The sequence below is a fragment of the Strigops habroptila genome, chromosome 2, assembly GCF_004027225.2.
Source record: "Strigops habroptila isolate Jane chromosome 2, bStrHab1.2.pri, whole genome shotgun sequence".
Lineage (NCBI taxonomy): Eukaryota > Metazoa > Chordata > Aves > Psittaciformes > Psittacidae > Strigops > Strigops habroptila.
The window spans coordinates 94,116,114-94,136,145 of NC_044278.2; positions in this window are offsets into that span (position 1 = coordinate 94,116,114).

The window sequence follows — 20,032 nt, forward strand, 5'->3', positions numbered from 1 at the left end:
AAGAAGTTCTTCACAATTGACGAGTTGTGGCTGCCCCATCCTGGAAGTGTTCAAGGCCAGGTTGGATGGGGCTTTGAGCAACCTGGTCTAGTGGCAGGGGGGTTGGAACTAGATGATCTTTAAGGTCCCTTCCGACCCAAACCATTCGGTGATGCTGTGATTATTGAGCAGCACTGAAATACATTTAACTGGTATGGTGCAATAGTGAACTCCTACCTGTACCTGGTTAACTTGTACCTCTGTGAAATGTGTTTGTGGTAATGCTGACAATATGTGATTATGTGACAATGATCTCTCAACTGTAATTTCTTACATGGGGCAGGATACTGCACGCAGTCATTATAGTATCGATTTCCTAGAAGTGTGTTGAACCGTAACTCTTCAATATAAATGCCTTCTATTTTGCAATAAAGTATGCTTACATTTAGCAACAGGCTAGTGTTACAGTAGGATGTACTGTGGTACTGAGTTAAATGTCCATTACTGTCCCGCATTAGAAAAATAATACACTTGACCTACAGCTCCAGTCTTAGGGCCAAAATCCCAATGCAGCTACTTCGTGATTTACTTGCATGAAAGGCAGAAGAATTAGAGAAGGGAGAGCAAAGACATTAGGAAACAGCTGAAATGACTGTCTACAAATTAAGCACCATATATTAGCATGCACTGTGTCTAATCACTCACAGAGGGAGGACTATAATTATAAAAAGACCATGCCCCTGAGCCACAGCTGAACAGGACAAAACCAATCCTTTTCCCTCTGTTGTCACCACTAAAACACTTCAAAAGTGTTGCCCCTTATCGTCTCTGTGCCTGAAGGACCTTTCTTACCCCATACCTTTTGCCACGCTGATGCTCTCATCCTGCTGACCATGCAATGCAGCCACACTTCACTGCAGGTCAGCCAGACTGTCACTGGACTTCAAACCCTTCCACCACTTTTCTTCTCCTCTCCTGCAGCCTTAGCTCTCCTCTGCTTTGTGTCAGCCCCACAGCTCTGAGTGGCAGTGTGAGTTCACTCATGCCTCCTTGCCTGCTAACAGACTCTTACCCTCCTCCTCTTCATCCTCGGGTGCCATGGGGAGCCTTAAGAAGGGTGGTGACTGCCCACTTTCTCCCATTATCAAGCTCAGGTATTGCTTAGCAAGGTAAGCAGCAACCCAAAAAGCCTGTGGAAACCATTGATCCTGTTTCCACTAATGAATGGGCATTACACTCGGAGGAACTGGGGCATCTGCCTAAGAAGAGGTACAGCAGCTTCATCTTACTTGGCAGCACTCTGTTTTGGCAGCCCAGAGAGGACATACAGGGATCTCCAACTGAGGAGGGAGTTGAGGTCTGCTATAGGTGAACAGTTTCCCTGTGGGAACTAGGGAAGGGTATTCCTGTGGTGGCCTTTTCTGGCACAACCACCTCTTGGCTTTTGCGTTTGCCTACTGCAGTCTCCCAAGACCCTTCCCTTCCTGCAGTCTGCTTCTGCTTCAGGGAATGAGTTTCTCCAAACGCCATTATTTCATAAAATCACAGTCATATAATGCAATGCCTTCCTTGCCACTGCTGATACAGTCATGGGTTGTCATGGGTTGTGGATATGTCCTCTGTCCAAGAACATACACAGGATGGGAAGGGCATGGTGGGGAGCAGAGCAGGGACAGCAGCACACATCTTCCAAGCTGACAGTGGAATCTTCCTGCGGACCTTGCAAAGTACCTTCGTTATAATGAAAGCACAATTTTAAATGAGCCCTTTGAGGGGAACCTCCTGGTCCATGAAAAGTTAGGGCAAATAAAAATTAATGGAAATTATTTAAAAGTGACCTCATTTAAACAAATATCTTGCTCTTACATAAGTACCTAGGACCCGATCTAATTCCTACTACACTTTGATGTGATCTGAATCACACCTTTATCCTGTGTGGCCCTGTTCTTGTTCCTGTTAAAGTCAGTGTCACTTCCTGTAGCCACTAGTGATTTAGGAACTGAAATGCCTGCCTCCTTTCTGAACTTGGAACTTAAATGCTGTTGAAAGGTAAATGAGTCCTTGTGAAGCAGGAGTCATTATTCTGATAGTATGTGCTCAGGTGGGGGGAGGTAATTTGACCAGATGATGGGACTATGTTAGCAACATATTCTGAAATGCCACATGGGATGCCTGCAGGAGAGAGAATACTAAAGACTGTGGGCTTTGCAGAATGCCTGTGAAAATAACACTTGTTACTCTGTTTTCTTCCCCCATTGCATCTGCCAGAAGAAGCCTTGAGAATGCAAAGTAATAGTGGGTGATCCCATTGAACTTGTCACAGCTTGGATACTGGGGGCTTTTGGAGTGGAATCATGATATCGTGAAATATTTGTTGGTGCAACAAGAGCATCTCATTCTTCGTCTCAATCTGTCCATGCAGGAAGGATTGGGGCAGACCTATCCCTGCAGGGCTGCACCTCCAGCTGGAGTCCACCACTACGCTCTCCCTCCCTGAGACGTGGGATCACCAACCCCCATGCAACCACCACCCTCCATGCCAGAACCTACTGATCCCCATGGACCTCTGCTATCATCATTCCCAGCAGTGCCCTGCACAGCTGCTGCGTGGAGCCAGAGGAGGAGGAAGGAGGTAGTATGGAGGAGGGTGATGGCCCATTCCTACATAGGTGGGAAGAAAATAAAGGGAAAGTTGCCACACAGCAGAGCTAGGTACGAATCAGCAACAAGGCATTGACACTTGGGTAGGGAGGATCATCTAGGTTTGTATATTGGCACATCTGGAAATAGAGGAATGTAGAAAGAGAGTTCTCTTGTTCTGAAAATCATGGGTCTGGTGGGGTCATTCTCAGAAACAGTGGCTCTCCAAACCTCACCCTCTCCTTTGCAGAATGACCAGGAGGGTAATGTCCTGTTAAACCTAAGCTGGGAGACTGGTTTATGATTTTACATTCTTGTGCAGCTCACAGTTTCAAAACTCTTAACTCCTGAACACCCGCCTTAGAGTCTTCTAAGGAAATCTGTATTTCAGTTTCACTGTCAAGCCATGTTATTTAGCAATCACAATGAGCCACAAAGATCAAATAAGCTCTGAGTAGACTGTTTCCACAAAGCAAAGCAAAAGATCACTCCTAAGCAGGGGGTACAACGTACAATCAGCCTAGAAAGATTTACATTCCCCAAAATATATGTTCAGGGGCCTAGGAGAGAACTGTGCCTGCTGGCAGAGAAGGAGACAGGGTAATGATCAACTGCTGGTCCTGGAGCAGATTTTTCCCACAGCAGAAGTAGTCGAACATCCCTATGAAACAAAAAGCAAACAGCTCTGAGGCCATGGATGAACTTTGGGCTGTCAGACTTGGTACCAAATTCCCACAGTCATTTGCTTCAAAGAGATCTCCTGCACTGAAGTGACTGTGTGTCTGAAGGTTTTCCTTATGGCCCAGGCCCTTGCAGTAAGAGCTTAGCCTTACTTAAAAGGTGTAAGGAATAAGATTAATTTCCTGCAAGCAGTCTGAACTTTGAAGGAGAGGCATTTAAGTGAAAAATGAAATAGCAGAGAAAAAAAGACCCTGTAAAATGAAAGCAGTGATAAATAAATAACAGGAAAGTGTACACCCCACTACAAATTTAATAGGCTACGCCCAGCCATGAATTATTGAGCAGAACCAGCCATTTGCTGCAATGGGGAGTACTACTGAAATATTAATCACAGTGCATGAGCTAATCTTAGGTTTTACTTGGTGGGGGAGAGAGAAGAAGAGGTTGGAAAGCCTGGCCACTGTTCACTGACCAGTTGGCCATGACCCTCATCCAGCCCCCAAGTCTGACTGCAGAGAAAGGGGGGTGCACACCTCCTTGTTGTTTTTTTTGGCATTCCTGTGAAAACTGGAGTGTTGGTTAGACCCAGACTCAGCCCAAAACCTGTTTCCTAGCTTTTGTACTGGTTTTCTTTCAGGAAATATTTAATCTTTATGGTAGGGGTAAGAGTGACTTTGGTCACTCTAAATGGGACTTTGGTGGCTCAGCTGGCCAGAGGCTTACAGAAGTAAAAAGCATGGAGGAACAGATGGAAAAACATATTTTATTTTTAATTATAATTATTATGACAGTTGTTTTTGCAAAGCTGGATGGAAACAAAATCATGATTTTTGAGAATATGGATCTGGCAGAAGCTGTCTCATAGTTAACCAACCTTCTCATTTAGCTGTTACACTCACTGCCTCAATCTCAATTGATATTTGGTGAGTGAACTGTAAGTAGGTGATTTTGGCACGGTAGTAAAATGGGCTTCCCCAGACCCCCTCCCTTGCCAACTACATGGATACAGAGCTCCAGCATGCAGCCAGAGTGCCTGTCACAGCAAAGATGAAGCACTTCTGTTGGGAACCCAGGCACCACCATCCCATTCCTAGAATTTCTAGTAGCTGTCTTTTGCTGCAAACTGGTGCAATGGCAGGAAAAAACCGCACAGTTATAAATGAAGCTGCTCTCCCAAACAAGTTCTCCACAGGCAGCTCTTTGCCAAGAAAAGAAATAATTCAATTTCTTTTGGGTCCAGATGGAAATGGAGGACTAATCAAAATGTCATGTGCATGCAGGCTCACTCACATACATACTTTCTTGGATACTCCATCACTATGTTTTAATTTTATATGTTTTTAAATGTTGGAAATTTTAACCTCCTAGGCTATTTGCTTTGCTTTTAGCTTATTTTACTTTCTTTTACTCAGCTTCTTTAAAAACTATGTTTCTGTATCTCTTCCTTTTTTTTTCCATGTTTCTCTTTATTCTCTCATTTTCTCTTTGCACATTTTCTATATTTTTTATCTTTCTCCCTCTACCTCTTGCCATTTCCTCACTCTCTGACTCCTACCCTAGCAGTTTCTGCTTCTTCTACCCTCATCAATGCTCTTCTGACAGCATTCTTTATGATATTTCTAATGGTACACAGTTCATATACAGCTCAGAAACCCCACTTGTTTTTGCAGCCTCTCACCTGCATTTTCCAAGCCCAGGGGTCAATGGTCTGCACAGAAACTGCTGCTCAGAAACTCGTACAAGCAGTTATTAGTTCCCTGTCAGAGGGGAAGTTCACCTTCCCCAGGAGGAACTTGCTGTGTTTCTACAGCACATCCAAAAAAAAAATCTCTCAGTACAGAATCTGGAGACCAAATGCCCAAACTGAGAGGGTTTCATTTCCAGCCTTGCCATGGTTGTGTTTGCAGAGCCAGCCCTGCTTCTGGCTCTGCATCAAGGGGACTCAACACCCTCCCTGCGGGTGAAGGAAAGAAGCCAGCACTAGGTTGACCATGTGCCATGCTGGGGGACAGCCTTTCACTCAGAAGGAACACATCTTGCATCGACCGAAGCTGCAGGAAGACAAAAAAAGATAGGGTGGTTTGGTTTCTTTGGTGGAAATTAAACACAGGAGGTATCTATCTGACATCAGTCTTTTTGAAAAGGTCCTGAATCCATAAAATTCTTACGTGGTACATCTCTATTTTTGGAAAAGGAATGCATACAAGGGCACCCTCTTTCCTGACAAATCCAGTCCCAGTAAATGTTTTTACATGGTGATTAAGAAAACCTCCAAATAAGAGCTTGTATTTGGGATAAATTCCTTCTATGACATATGTAAACTAACAAATATGATGGGAAAAAGCTTGGGAAGGGAGAGACATTTCTGCCCCCCTCTGCCTGCTAGCAATCGTGAACCCTGGTCTTAGCCCAGGGTCATGTCAGCCCAAGCCCCACAAAACCCCAGTAATGATTCCTGCATGTTTTCAGTATCAGCTTTGCAAACCCAAGCTTTTCCTTGCCTTTTTTTTTTTCTCCCTCCCCCATCTTACTGGTCAAATATCTTCCTGTCCTAGAAATATCTTCCTGTCCTAGTGCTTGGCATTGATACCTTTTGGGAGCTCAGCTGAGATGTGGATGTGCTCTGTAAGGCAATTGAAGGGTATTAATCCAAAGACATGTTCAACTTCTAGAAGTCTATATAGAGCAGAAGCAATGCTTTGACAGTAATGGTGGCCAAGACTGTGAGGCTTTGCACACCTGAACAAAAGTTTGAGGTAGCCTTGACAAGTTTTATCACCTAACTAAAACATGTTCAGGAAACCCCTCTCTAGTGGAGTAGTAGTTAATTTAGTGATCACACAGAAGGCATACATTGTAAAAGAGGAAAACAGTAATTTTGCTGGCTGCTTGAAATAAAAAACCTTTAAGGGAATACAGAGAGATGGAAGATTCACCACTCGAAATTAAAATTCCACAACTGTATTGATTATGTGTGTGTGTGTGTGTGTGCGTGCGTGCTTGTTGGTGGCACCAGGATTGCCAATCCTGCTCTGCTGGGCATGCTCCCACTAAAGCCAGTGGCAAAGATGTACCTGGCAAGCGCTGCCATGGGCAATATGTACAGACAGGCCATGAAGTCCACTCCAAAACTCAGCACCAGCTACAATGAGCCATGTTACTGCTCCATGATGAAAAAGGCCTCAGTCACTGTGAGGTGCTGGCCAGAAACCATCTTTCCTGGCACCTCCATTTTGCATAGAGGAACAGGTAATGCAGCTGGGAGTTTTTCTTCCAGAATGCTCCTGGGTGCTTAGCTTTTTTTCTGTTTTCATCTTTGTGTCTTCTTTGTTCCTAGGGGTGGTTTCCAAAAGTGCTCCTGGAGCCTCTGGGAACTGTGGTTCCAGGAATGAAGACAGAGGATAAGAAAGCAAGCTTCCCCAAAAGGTTTGCACTTCCCCACTTCCTCACTTCTCTGGTGAGACAGAGGGAGGTAAGAGAAACCAGATGTAAGACACAGATAGACAGAAGGTTTGCTCTACCACCATCATTCAGAGAGCTGCTAAGGGTAGGGGGAAGAAGAAATCAGGAACATGTTCAGTTTTTATTCCATCCCCTTTGCTAGCCAGGACTGAAGGACAGGCACAGAGGAGAAGTGGAATAAGACGGAGATTAAAGATCAGCACAAACCACCAAATAGCTTAAGGGAAAGACAGTTTAATGGCAGGAGCAGTCTGCCTGCCGGTTAAGCTTGCCTTGGCAGGTTTAATGCTCCTTCAGGCATTTCTTTGCCTTTTCCCGCCTGATGAGTTATGAGTTTCACATGACCAGCAATGAGTTTCCTACATGACAGTATCTCTAAATCCTTGTCTAAGCATTAGTGTGGAAAGTATCTAAGTTTTAAGTATAACAAAATACTTTCTTCAGCTCTTCACAGCATCACTTCTTACATGACTGAGCAGTGTGTAATGAAATATCTGTTTTAGCTCTCAGAACTACAGCAGAGCCAGGCAAAGATCTCACAATGAAAAGAATCCCACCAGTCTGCCTGGTCCCTCTCAGCACATGAGCTGTTCCTGCAACTGCAACATAAAGAGGAAGAAAAACTGGGGGGTGGCTCTGGTGGCCTGCAATAATCGTCTACAAACCAGTCTTCTCCTGTTTCATTTCACAGAGAGGTAAGACCCACTGTGCCCCTGTGCAGCACGCTGATACTGCAGGTTTGTCCTCAACTTCACGCTGCAGGCTCTGACCTGCAAATATAATTTAAACAAGAGGGTTTGCAGGTGCCTTTGCAAAGAGCAGGTTTAGTTCAGCCTGTTTACTTTTCCTCTGTAGTTTCAGCTGTATGTTGTAACCTCTGTTTCCTCCATGGCCGAAGAGCTGTTACCTTTCATTTTAAAAATAAGTGTATTTCCACATCCCAGTGAGATTTCAGTACTGTGGGCTTTCTCTGCTTAAAGCTCAGGGACACCTTTGGCAAATGCATTTCTGGCCACTGCCGCATGAATGAGGCCCTGTGAGGACAGCTGGCATGTGAACTGTGCTGCTATGCCCAAGGGTATGTTCCAGCAATGACTGCAAGAGATATTGACTTATGAATGAGAGGGAAATTACTATGCATTTATCAAGATCCCGTGCACCAGCTGCTCTGCAGCCTCCCCACAGAGCTTTGTGGTCTCCCTTCCCAGCACACAGGTATCTGCAGCTGCAAACCCCAGCTCTTACTAAAGGCCATCTTTTCAGCAGGTCTTGCTACCTGCCCGTGCAAAGTAAGTCAGCATGTGAGCAAAGGTTGGGTGCTTCTGCCTAAAATTACTGGGACATGCCACTGCATGGGTTCTGTGTACTAGGGCCAACACAAGAGAGTCCTCAAATCCCACCACACGAAAGGCTCCAAGAGGAAGGATGCAAGGATAAATACATGGCAGGTACATGGTGGTCACAGCCTAAGGGGATACCTCTCTTGCATCTCCTAGGATTTCTGGTTACTATGGGTTGCACAAAACCATGTAACTAAGGGCATGTAGACACTGAAGGCAGAGTAGTGCAGAAATACCTGAGTTTGCTTACAGAAGCTAGCTCAAATGCTGGTAGCAGCTGAGCTGCTGCTGACTGATGTTTTCTACTTCTCTTATTAAGAAAAAGAAAAAAAAAAAGGGACATATTTTTAATATATATATCTGAGAGAGATCTTCTGTGGTTTGAAAAGCTGTCTAATCACTGGGCAGTCCTTCAGTCCTTCCTCTTCCTGTCTACATGGGACATGTAATTGTGAAAGTAGATGTGGATGAAGTCTGGATATTGGGATGCAAATGAGAACTGCAGACAAAGGTAAATGCTTGGGCACTGGCAGCTTTGCAGCAAGGGCAGCTGGGGTTACCTGGACATCAGTGTAAAATGCCAATACTCACCCACAGGCTGCTTTTGAATTGGCTTGAAAAATTGTTTTCTCATCTATGTCTACAGCATCCACGATAAAATACTGGGGCTCACTGGTGTATCGGCTTAACTGAATGAACACCCCAAATGAAAACAAGACAGGGGAAGGGTGGTATTTCTTTTTAAAAAACCCAAAATGATTAGCACTAACAAATATTTTGATTCCTTCTGACACTAGATATTATATGTAAAATGTGTCAGTTATCCTGTTACTTACAGGAGATTGAAGGTTCTGCAGGATCTTTAGTAAGGACATTTTCCTTCTCTGATTGCCTATAAATCCCTCTGTCATTTCCTAGGAACTCTCTCTCCTTTCATACCTTTTTCTTTAACCTAGCAATCTCCCTGGGGCAAATAGACACTATAAGAACTGTGTCTGCAATAGAAGAACAAAGAAACTGATTACTGCCTTATCCTGTAAAACATTTACCGCCATCAAGAAGCAAAATGTCCCAAATGCCCTGTGCACATTAACACCTCCGGTACTACTAAAACCCAACAACTTTTGCAAGTATCAGGCTTCCTACTGACATGCATATTTGAATACAGCTTCTTTTTAAAGAGTTTGTGGTTGGTGTTACTTCCAAGAAACATGCTCTCATGAGCATGGGAGACCTTCAGTGGCTGATGACCCCACCTCTCCCAAGGAGTAGCACAGTGTTACTATCTCTGCCCATTGTCCCTCACCCCATCTATCCCATTATCTTTCACAGGCAGCAGATGCCCCCAGGCTTATGACTTGACGGCACTGAAGGTCTCTCCCACGAGGTACAGGGGAGCCTGTTCCCACACTCAGAGATGGCTTCTTTATGGGAGCAACCTCACTAGCCATCTTGGCAAGGCACCTGGCTTTGGGTACCTGATGAGGAGGATGTTTTCCTCTGATTTGTGGTGCTTTTAGCAAGAGGAGCTCATCCAAGCTAGCAGTTACTCTGCCTAGCCTTACAACATTGGTAAGCAGTTGGTGAGGATCTCCCTGATGAGCAGGGTCCAAGCCAATAGGAAAGCATGCCTATGGAGAACAGCAAAGTGGGTATTTTAAAATAGAGCAGTTGTTAGGAGAAACTAAGTTTTTTTCAAGAATGCATAAAGTACTTCATTTTAATTCATAGGCAAAAATAAATGTTCTGACATTGTTGCTCACACTTCATGTGTTAATCACAGATCTGATTAACGTTCCTCATTAAAGCCAAGCTGATGGAGTCACTAATATGCAAATGACCTCACTGTGCCTGCAAAATGTAATTCAAGCTATTTCCGCTTCTGATGGCTGGCCTTTGCTATTCTTTCTAACCCTGAATGGAACCAGGTGAGCTCTCAGATCCAGAACCCAAGGACTTCCACAAACTTCTAGCCTGCAAGTCTTCAGAAAGCCTGGATGCATCCTCTTCCCTGGGACCCTAAGGAGTACGTTAGAGCTTTCTGACAGTAGCTGCTCAGCACTTTCCAGAGACTGCTCTATTTTCTTAATGTCTTAAACTGGATAATCTGAAATCTAAGTTTTATTTTTAAAACCCTGGCCTGGATACACAGGTTACAGAACTGAGGAGCAAGTCATGACGCCTACCTGTACATAAAGACAGCAAACATATGGGAGGAAAAGAAGAGAAAAATAGTCTGCCAAAGCTAACTAATAGGAGACAGTTACGTTTTCAAGAGTTTATTACCAAAATTTCATTATAAGAAGCTCACAAACTAAATTTTATGTTTACATATGTTTACTCTTTACAGAATGTCAGGCAAGCAAGGACTGGATACAAAACAACAGAGCATAAATGCTAGAAAAGTTTGCTGACATTTAGAAGTACAGATGCTTTCAAATTTAAAAGTAGGGTAAAGGTTTAATAACTTGTAAGGAGATTTTTATATATGGCATAAATTATTTATTCTCATGTAAATGCAAAGAAGTGTGTCTATAAGATAGACTGAAATCTCCTCTTTTGAGTTCTTCCCACAAGCGGTAGAAGAAAAATTATATTGACAACTTCCTGGAGTCAATCATTCAGAAACTTGTTTATATAAAAAAATAGAGAATGTTCTCCTCTATCTTTACATAATCATGGAATAAAGAAGTTGATTCTAAAGATAGTATTTTTATGTATGTCTTCAGTGATTCAACTTGAGACTTCTGCTTAAGAGCAGAGACAGGAGTTTGTATTTTTCCTTGTTATTTAACATAATAACCATGTCAAACTATTATTAAAAAACCCAAACCAACCAACCAACCAACCAAAAAAAAACCAAAACCCAAATAACTCTGGCTTTTTTCCCCATGGTTTTGTTTTTTTTTTCTTTTTTACTCAATTCTACCCTTACTCAGCACGCTGGCTCCCTTTTACCAGTACAAACAAGAAAATTAAACTTTCTGTTCATTTTTTTTTCTGCCCTGAAAGGGATAAGCAATTCGATCCCAACACGGTAACCAGCATTGGTAAAAAGTTAACAAAACCCCTTTCATTTCAAGGTTAGGCAACATAACAGCACAGTTACAGGAACCGTAATCAGGAAAGAAATTCCACATTTCTAAGAAATACAGCTATTTCTGTTTACAGGAACAAAAACATTTTGTAAAAATACTCAGGTCTCTGAAACAAATATTGTTTAACTGCAGTTTTACATGGCTTTATCTTTGGGGAAATCAATTCCAGACCGATGCTGACCTCCTTTTCCAATGAACTTTTGGATTCGTTGATTTAAGTGTGATGTGAAAAGACATGTGCTGCCATTCTGCTGTTCCAAATACTTGGACACTAGAGTTTTAACCATGCTTTTTTCCACCATGCTTTCCACCACTGTGGTACCCAGTTTGAACAGGTTGAGAAGGAAGGACCATGGATATGCTGGTTGGAAGGGACCTCTGGTGTTCATCTACGCAAATCTCATGCTTGGTGGGTTACATGAGAATGCAATGCTACGAGGAAGGAAAATTCTGACGTCAAAGCATACATGTTTACTTAGCTTATACATATGAGCTAAAACAGTCCACTTCCTGCAGGTTAAGGGCTTGCAAGAGCAAAATGAAATGTGTAGACCTTCTTCTGAGATTTTCTTCAGAGCAAAAAACCATACAAAATAATTTCAGTGGCTTTCTGAAACAGTAATGATCAAGGGCGTCCAATCACAATCGAATAAAGGTCTACTAGTGCTAAAATATCACAACAGGAAAGGAAGACTAAATATTGAAGGTTCAATAACGAAAACCGACACAGATACAGAAAATTTAAACTAGGTAAATATGTAGATATTGATTCAGAATAAAACCCTAAAAAAAGAAGTATAAGGATGATCACAATAGAAACAGGTTAAATATAACTAAAACAAATGAAAAAAATAAATTAGGTTTATTCAAAATGCTGATGAAGTGGACTAGCTATCTTCCCATAAGAAAGAAAGAAATTGGAATAGCTGTCTTCCCCTAATTGAGAAGGAAATGAATGCACTGTAAATGCTATGGGTCACCAGGTAGGGTAGGAAGGAAAAGAGGAAGCCTACAGACTACAGAAGTTTACACAGGGAGTATTCTCCTCCCTAACATTGAGCATCCACCTAGGCCTCCTAAACCTGCATGCAGCAGGACCAGCTTCAGGGTTCCCAAGAGTCAAGGTACTCTCCAAAGGGTCTCTGTGCAAAGGCAGCACAGTTTGTGCCTGAAAAGAGTAAAATATTGAAAGAAAGAGAGTAGAATTTTTTCTTTGCAGAGTCCACTGTCAATTTAGAAATCCATCCCTCAAGTCCACCTTGTAATGCTATTACCAATTTGTGAATTTTCCAGCTGTGTGCTCCCTATGTTGCCAATACTAAACATCCGTAGGAGGACTAGTGGCATGGTCCTAGCTTCTTCTTGACGAAAATCATTCCATTTTGTTAACCCACACTGTTAAAATTGGTATTTTTTTAACCAGCCTTCAAAAACATCAAGGAATAGACTTTAACAGCAAGGAAGAGACTGTAATTTCTGATGAATGATTGCATTTTCATGAGAAAACCTTTAGGTTATCTGTAAAATAAATAAATTCATAAATACATAAATAAATAGGTCTGGTTATTTAGCAATAGCACTGGTTACACATGTGCATGCAGACAAGTAGAAGACATACCTCCGAGGTCTCTTGAGCTCCCAACACAGCCCTGCCTATGGTTCCTTGCTGCTCATTTCTCTGATTTGGCATGGATGATTGGAAGGCATGAGTTTTCTGAGGATTTATTTTTTAGCAAGGGCTGCCTGAAGTGTGTATTGCACATGGGAAAATTCATGAATTGCAGGTCTGTCATAGAGATGATGGTGGGATGCAAGAGACAGAAATGGTTAATGGTGAGGAAGCACCATGTGATATGGTAATGTGGGAAAGGGAGTTTCCTCTTGGCTTCTAACTCACCAATAACATCTATAGGACTGTCACTGTTGCTGACTTTCTCACTCACAACTAGTATGTCTTAAAAATTGTTAAAGGAATAGAGGGGATAATTTTGGAAGCAGCTGATGGAAGCACTAGCCAACCAGTCACCCAAGACAGACAATCAATGGAGATCAATGCCAGACATTGCTGGAGATGTGGGCCAAAGTCCCTCCCGTGTGTCTTGTCACACCAGACACCCACAAGCCTTTGAGTGAGATGGTGTTTTAAGCACAGGTCTTGTAACTGCCTTTTATGCTGAAACAAAAAAAGATACGCCCTGATCTCACAAACACAAAGGACACCTTATTCCTCTCATCTGAAATGAGGAAAATCACAGTCCTTGTGAAGCCTGGAGAAGTTTTGCCAGGAGCTCCTGCCAGAGCAAAATTTCACCCCACTCACAGAATACAGGGTGCAAAACTTCCTCAGGAGGGGAAGCCTAAATCACACTCTGGTATTCCACAGGTAGGGTTTTCAGTCTGGGGTCCGCATACTACCTAGCATTGGCCTGTACACTGCTGCAGAGCCAGGAGACAGCACTGCAGGAAAGGCTTCCCCTACTGCCCCTGCCAGTGGGTACCTGGCAGAAGGGACCTGGCCAAGCCCAAGCCCAGTACCATCATCTGCAGTATGTGTGCCAACCCAATGTCCCAACCGTCAAAGACTCGGCTTTGTGCATGTGAACTACTAACCCTGCTGAAGCCAGTGCTTTGGAGAAGAAAGATTAAAAATTTTGGCAAGGGTTTGTTGGATTATCCCTATTGCCAGTCCTGAAGTTCCACATTTATCTCCAATGGAAGACTGCAACCAAGTATTTCGCTGTCAATGGCATGAACATATACAAACTTTTTTTCAGTGTGAGGATTCTGGTATCCTTCAGGTATCTTTCTAGCCTTCTTCAGTGTGCCATCTTCAGTGCAGGCACCTACATCTGACCAGAGGAATTAGGAGTGTGTCTGGTCTCCCAGATCTGAATGCTCACCCTGGTTGTACCCAACTCCAAACCCAAAGGCGCGCATGAGCACCCCTGTTCTGCCTCCCACAAAAAGGGGTGCTGGGATGGGAAGCAAAGTGTCCCACCAGCCCCAAGCACCACGCAGCACATGGCCACACCACAGTGGATATGCAACCATCACTAATGCACAAAGACAGTAACACCAGAGATCCTGCCCAAACGAGCTTACAGCCTGATGGGGAGAGCTCGTGATTCCACATGGCATGCACATAATGTGTATTTCTTCGTCAAGACACTTTGCTTTGAATTTCACCACCAAGCACAAAAGCCAATGATAAAATAAATCACTCGGGCACAGTATTGATCTTTGGATGATGATTGCATTAAAAAAATGTAAATGCTTTGGTGAGTTACATAAATAATTCCTCTCTGGCATCTATTACACACGCTGCAGCCATACCTTTCATTTAATTTATACAGTTTCTTTTGAGGAAGGACATCCAAATTTTTCCCTCAGCCTAGTCCACTCACTTTACACAGTGGAGTATGTGCAAAGGAAGAGCAAAAGCAAGAGAGGGGAATTGATTGCTGCCAGCCTGGTAGGGAAACGTTACCCTTGCAGGCAGGGGACAAACAGCAGAGTCATCTGCAACATGCAAACCAGCTTCTTCATTTTCCATAGGGGGGCAAAGGAAATGCCCTTCAGAAATTCTCAAAACTATTACCACTATAAAGAAGTTGTCTTTAGCGGGACCCTATGGACAAAAGGGAGTTTAAAAAATAAATACTAAAGTTAAATGTATCAGCTAAGCAGTTTTTGACACAGAAAATGATGCTGAGTGGTCAGAGTTTGTGTAACGCAGATGCAGACTGCTCATCGGTCCCTAAATGCAACACCATGAGACCATTTTCAGCTAACAGAGATGCTAAAACTGCCTCCAGTTCGGTATCCCAGCCCTCCCCGTCCCATTCAGTCCCCCGCTCTGCCCTGCTCCACATTTCCAAGTCACTTCCAACAGACTTTATACCCCAGGCGAGATTTCTACCACGCTTGATCAAACGGGGCTTGCTTGAATCAGGCCTGCAGCGCCGGGTCCACTGCTGAAATTAATTATACTTCCGCGATTGGAGGAGGTTTGGCCCAGCTCGACCCCACTCGGCACGAAGAACATCACTTTTGCACCTTATCCCACCCGGGCTCAGGGCAGGGCGTGACACCCGCAGCACCGGCACCCCGCTTCCAGCCCCTCCAATGATGCACGGTTCCCGCCGCACCGCTCCCCTCCACGCCCGCCCCCCAGCCCTCACACCATCCCCGCAAGCACGGAAAGGGGAAACCATCATCACGGTCACCACCAGTTAATTGCAATGAGAGGGTAGTTACCAGCGAGGAGCGGCGCCGCAACTGGCGATGCGGGGCAGCGGCGGGCGCGCTGCCGCAGACCCCTCGCCTACTCCCGCCGGCCGTGCCCCGCCCACCCCCCGTGGCCACGCCCCCTTCCCCCGGCCCCGCGTGCCGCAGCAGCGGCCGGCCCCGGGGTGGCGGCTCCCGCGGCGGCGGGAGGCGGGGAGCCGGCACCCAGGGCTGCCGCGGGCCTTCCGCGGGCTGCAGTGGCCTTACGCCAGGGTGCGGGACGCCAGCCCCGGTTAGCCCCGAGTGCCAGAGGCGTGCGGAGGAGGAAGGTGAATTTGCTGTGGGCCATGGCCCAGAGAGCAGCCTTGCTCCCAGGCGGGCGGCCGGCAGCGGGGTGCCCGGGGCAGCCTGTCAGGGACGGGCAGCAATGACTGAATCATAGAATCACCTAGGTTGAAAAAGACCTTTAAGATCATCAAGTCCAACCTTTTACCCCAGCACTGCCAAGTCCAACACTAAACCATATCACGAAGGGCCTCGTCTACACGGTTTTTGAACACTTCCAGGGACAGCGACTCCACCGCTGCCCTGGGCAGCCTGTTCCAATGCCTGAGCACCTTTTTGGTGAAGAAATTTTTCCTAATATCCAGTCTAAGCCTCCTCTAGTGCAGCTTGAGGCAGTTTCCTCTTGTCCTGTTGCTTGTTACTTGGGAGAAGAGACGGATTGCCACCTCACTACAACCTCCCTTCAGGTAGTTATAGAGAGTGATAAGGTATCCCCTGAGCCTTCTCTTCTCCAGACTAAACAACCCCAGTTCCCTCAGCTGTTCCTCATCACACTTGTGCTCCAGACCCTTCACCAGCTTTGTTGCCCTTCTCTGGACCTGCTCCAGCACCTTAATATCTCTCTTGCAATGAGGGGCCCAGAACTGAACACAGGATTCACCGTGTAGCCTCGCCAGCACCAGTACAGGGGATGATCACTGCCCTGGCCCTGCTGGCCACACTATTGCTGATACAGGACAGAATGCTGTTGGCCTGCTTGGTCACCTGGGCATAAGCTGGCTCATGTTCAGCCATCAGTCAGCACCACCAGGTCCTTTTCCCCTGGGCAGCTTTCAGAGCGAGAAGTCCCGAGCATGTGTGTGCAGTGTTCAGAGATGCTATGGCTGAGCTACTCTGCCTTAGATCAGAGGCAGGAGCCAAGTCTGGTCAAGGGTTCGTATGTTCTGCCTGTGTCAGACAGGTACCTGTTAAACAGGTACCTGCAAGGTACCTGTTAAAGGAAGGTGTAAAAACGGTGATAAGGAGAAGGGAAAACTTCAACTTAAATGTGGGAAAGATTCAGGGTGAAGAACAAAACCAAGCACAGTGTTGTATCTTACTAGTATTGTGTATTGTACTGTTACTGTTACGGTTACTATACTGCTTAATAAAATGCATTTTTAAAAGGGTATCTCTGTAAAGACTTTTGATGTAAGCTGATACACAGAACAGATGCTTTTTCCTGGTCAATGTTAACCTGGTTTTGATGCTGTGAAACAGAAAGTTCCTGATATTTAGCCACGCTTAGGGCAGGATACAACTGTATCAAGATTTCTTTTGATCCACTCCTGAAGTCTCTCTGTGCCATTCTTCCTCTTCATGATATGTTTGTTGCATATTGTTCCCCCCGCTCCTCGTCTACCCCTGACTTCATTCTTCTCCCCTAGCAAGGTCTCAGCCTGGCAGGGTTCATCACCTCCTTCTTTGCTCCAGTATCCTTCATTCTGTTCCTGCATATTCACCAGGCTGAACTTCCCCACTATTCATTTGCTTCTTCTTTCCTTCAGCATTGATGAGTCTTGTTGGCTCAGCTGTCTGGTGCCTTGAACTAAATTGCACCTACAGTAGTGCTGTGTTTCTGTGGCCATAGCCTTTAAACTTCTCAGTTCTGTTTCATTTTGATTTTTACATAGAATCTCACCAACTATAATGGTCAATTTTATCTCATGAGAAAATCATCTTCCCTCTCCCCTTGGCTTGCTTTTATCCTTCCTGTCTCTAGCAGCTTGAACAACTCTGTCTTTCTCCCCTGACAGAAACAGTAAGGTTTCTTGTCTGCGCTGCATTTACTCCACTGCCCTCACCAGTCTCCTGCTTTCCTTCTTACCCACACTGCTCACCTCTGTAACTTCAGGTTTCCTCTGGTTGCTTTCACCTCGTTCCCTGACTCTGAGCCAATTGAATGTGCTGTGTCCACTCACTGTCAGGAGTTCATTCACTCCATTTTCATCCTAGTTCTTCATTTATTTACAGTCTGTTCTGCCCTCAGGTAATTTGCAGGCAGTGCTCCTCAAGGCACTGATGATTTCTTCTTAACTATATCTGTGAACGTTTCTTACCATTCTTGATCTGTCAGCCAGTTTCAACACAGGTTGCCTATAAATGAGAGAAAACAAGAACATTTATCTATCTTCAGATGTGTGCCCTAACCGGGTGTGCACTCTATGTCTTGATTTTTATCAGTGTTGGAAGGAGGCCCAGAGATTGCCCAGAGGAGTTGTGGGGTCTTCATCCTTGGGTAAAGCTCTAAGTAATCTGCTCAGACCTCATAGTCAGCCCTGCTTTGAGCAGGAAGTTGGACTAGAGACCTTCTGAGGTATCTGCCAAGTGGAATTATTCCCTATGTACCTTCAATGCTTTCCCTTCTGTATTTTCCTTCTGATTTCCAGTTCTTTAGGACCAAGTCTTTATACTGTGTAAAGTCTTACATGTTTTTAGCCTTACACAAGAAAAAACCCTAAAACAACTCTTCAATTTAGCATGTAGATAGATAATTTTGAAAATTACTGTGAATCAGAGATTTGCTAAACTTGGCTACTAATAAGAGGATTTTTGAAACCAAATCAGGGGTTCTTTGATTGAAATCATTATCATTGCATGTATTCGTAAACTAAGAGGAAACCACAAAGAAGCATAAAATAGCTACTTGCAGAATCGGCCATTTAGGAGGGTTAATTGTTGCTCTTATTAAATTTGTTTATCCAGCAGAAAATGTTTCTGGGGGCTTTCAGAATGCTTGACATGGTGTGTTCCTCTATTTTACTGTTCCTCCTTTAGATCAGAGACTAAAAACTCCAATTGCCTCGCCTTTTGTGACAAAGGTGCTGAAAAACATTCCTTAGTGCAAGTAAAGCTAATAAAATAGCAATTTTACTTTCTTTTTTAATCACCAATTTATTTCCTGAAACACTAATGATAACTAGAAAAACTGTCGAATTGGTCACTAAGTGAACAAATACCCTTTTTGGCCACTTCTCCACTTCTGCTTTATGATTCTTTTATCACCTGGTTTATCTGAGCAGATATTTATAGCTCAATACCTTAAACTAGAGATGACTGTTTCTTATTATTTGCCTTGTCAGATTCTTCTGATTTTTTGAAATATCTTCAGTCATCCATCAGAAACAAAGGCAAAGCAGAAAATGGCTGAGCAAACTGTTTTGTAGACCTCTGCATCCTAAGCTGCCATCTAAACCAAGGGAGAATTTTGGTAAAGGTAAATTGTACAAAGACAATTCTTGTAGTGCATAGTTTCAAATTCCATGTGTTCTCTAAAATTTACATAGAAGAAGATAGACTGGAAGTTAAGCTACTAGTGCAAAGCAGTGGGAATAAGACTGCAGTGTGACCTGTGTGACCTGCATGTCATTGGGAGGCTCTTCATGTAAACAGTGGAAGAATCATCAAGGCAGGTCCTGGAACTTGGGTCTTCCACCTAGCAGACTTGAACACTACCTACTGGAGAAGAGAAGCATTCCCCTTCACTCATACAAAGGTATGAGAGAGAACATGAAAAACTGGTGGGATCAAGCAAAATTGAATTAGATCACATGGAGTCACACCATAGAGGAAGTGAGATACAACTCAAATGAAGATGAAAAATGAAATGAAAAAAATTAGGGTTTACTAAATACATAATCTATAAATAGCATCCATCACTAATAGCTACTACTACAAGGAGATCCATCACAACAGAACTTTGTTTCAGGATAAAAGGTTTATCTATCACTTTTAAAATGGTTGGGAAATGGTCCTGATTTTCTCAAAATATACATCCATGAAAAAAGCCACATCTTGGTTCATGTTATTCTAAAGGCATCAGGGATTTCTAATTAAAGGACTCTCAGTGCAGTATGGTTTAGAAATAACTGGGCATTTTGTGGACCTATATATGTGAAGGAAAAGGTCTCTCCAGTTTATATAAAGTAGGTATTGATTAAATATTTAAGGACTAACCTTTAAAAATAAAAGTGAAAAATAAGAACATGAGCTATAATCAAAACATTTTTAGCCTAAGTAATAAAAAAACAAGCTACAAACCAGGCACCAGTCCTGAAAACAGATCTGTAGAGAAGTATCCTGGCACCTGAAGTCAGGTTCACTGACTTCTGTCAAAAATGCCAAGCCCCAGAATCTGCTGTACAACTGCAGCATACAGAAATTTTGCAGTGCTTTTTTTCAAAGATCAACACAAAGTGGTAGCATGAAAAAACTGCCCCTACATGAAAATGCTGCCCCTACAAACTGGGTTAAAGACACCAAAGCAAGCTTTTTTTTCCA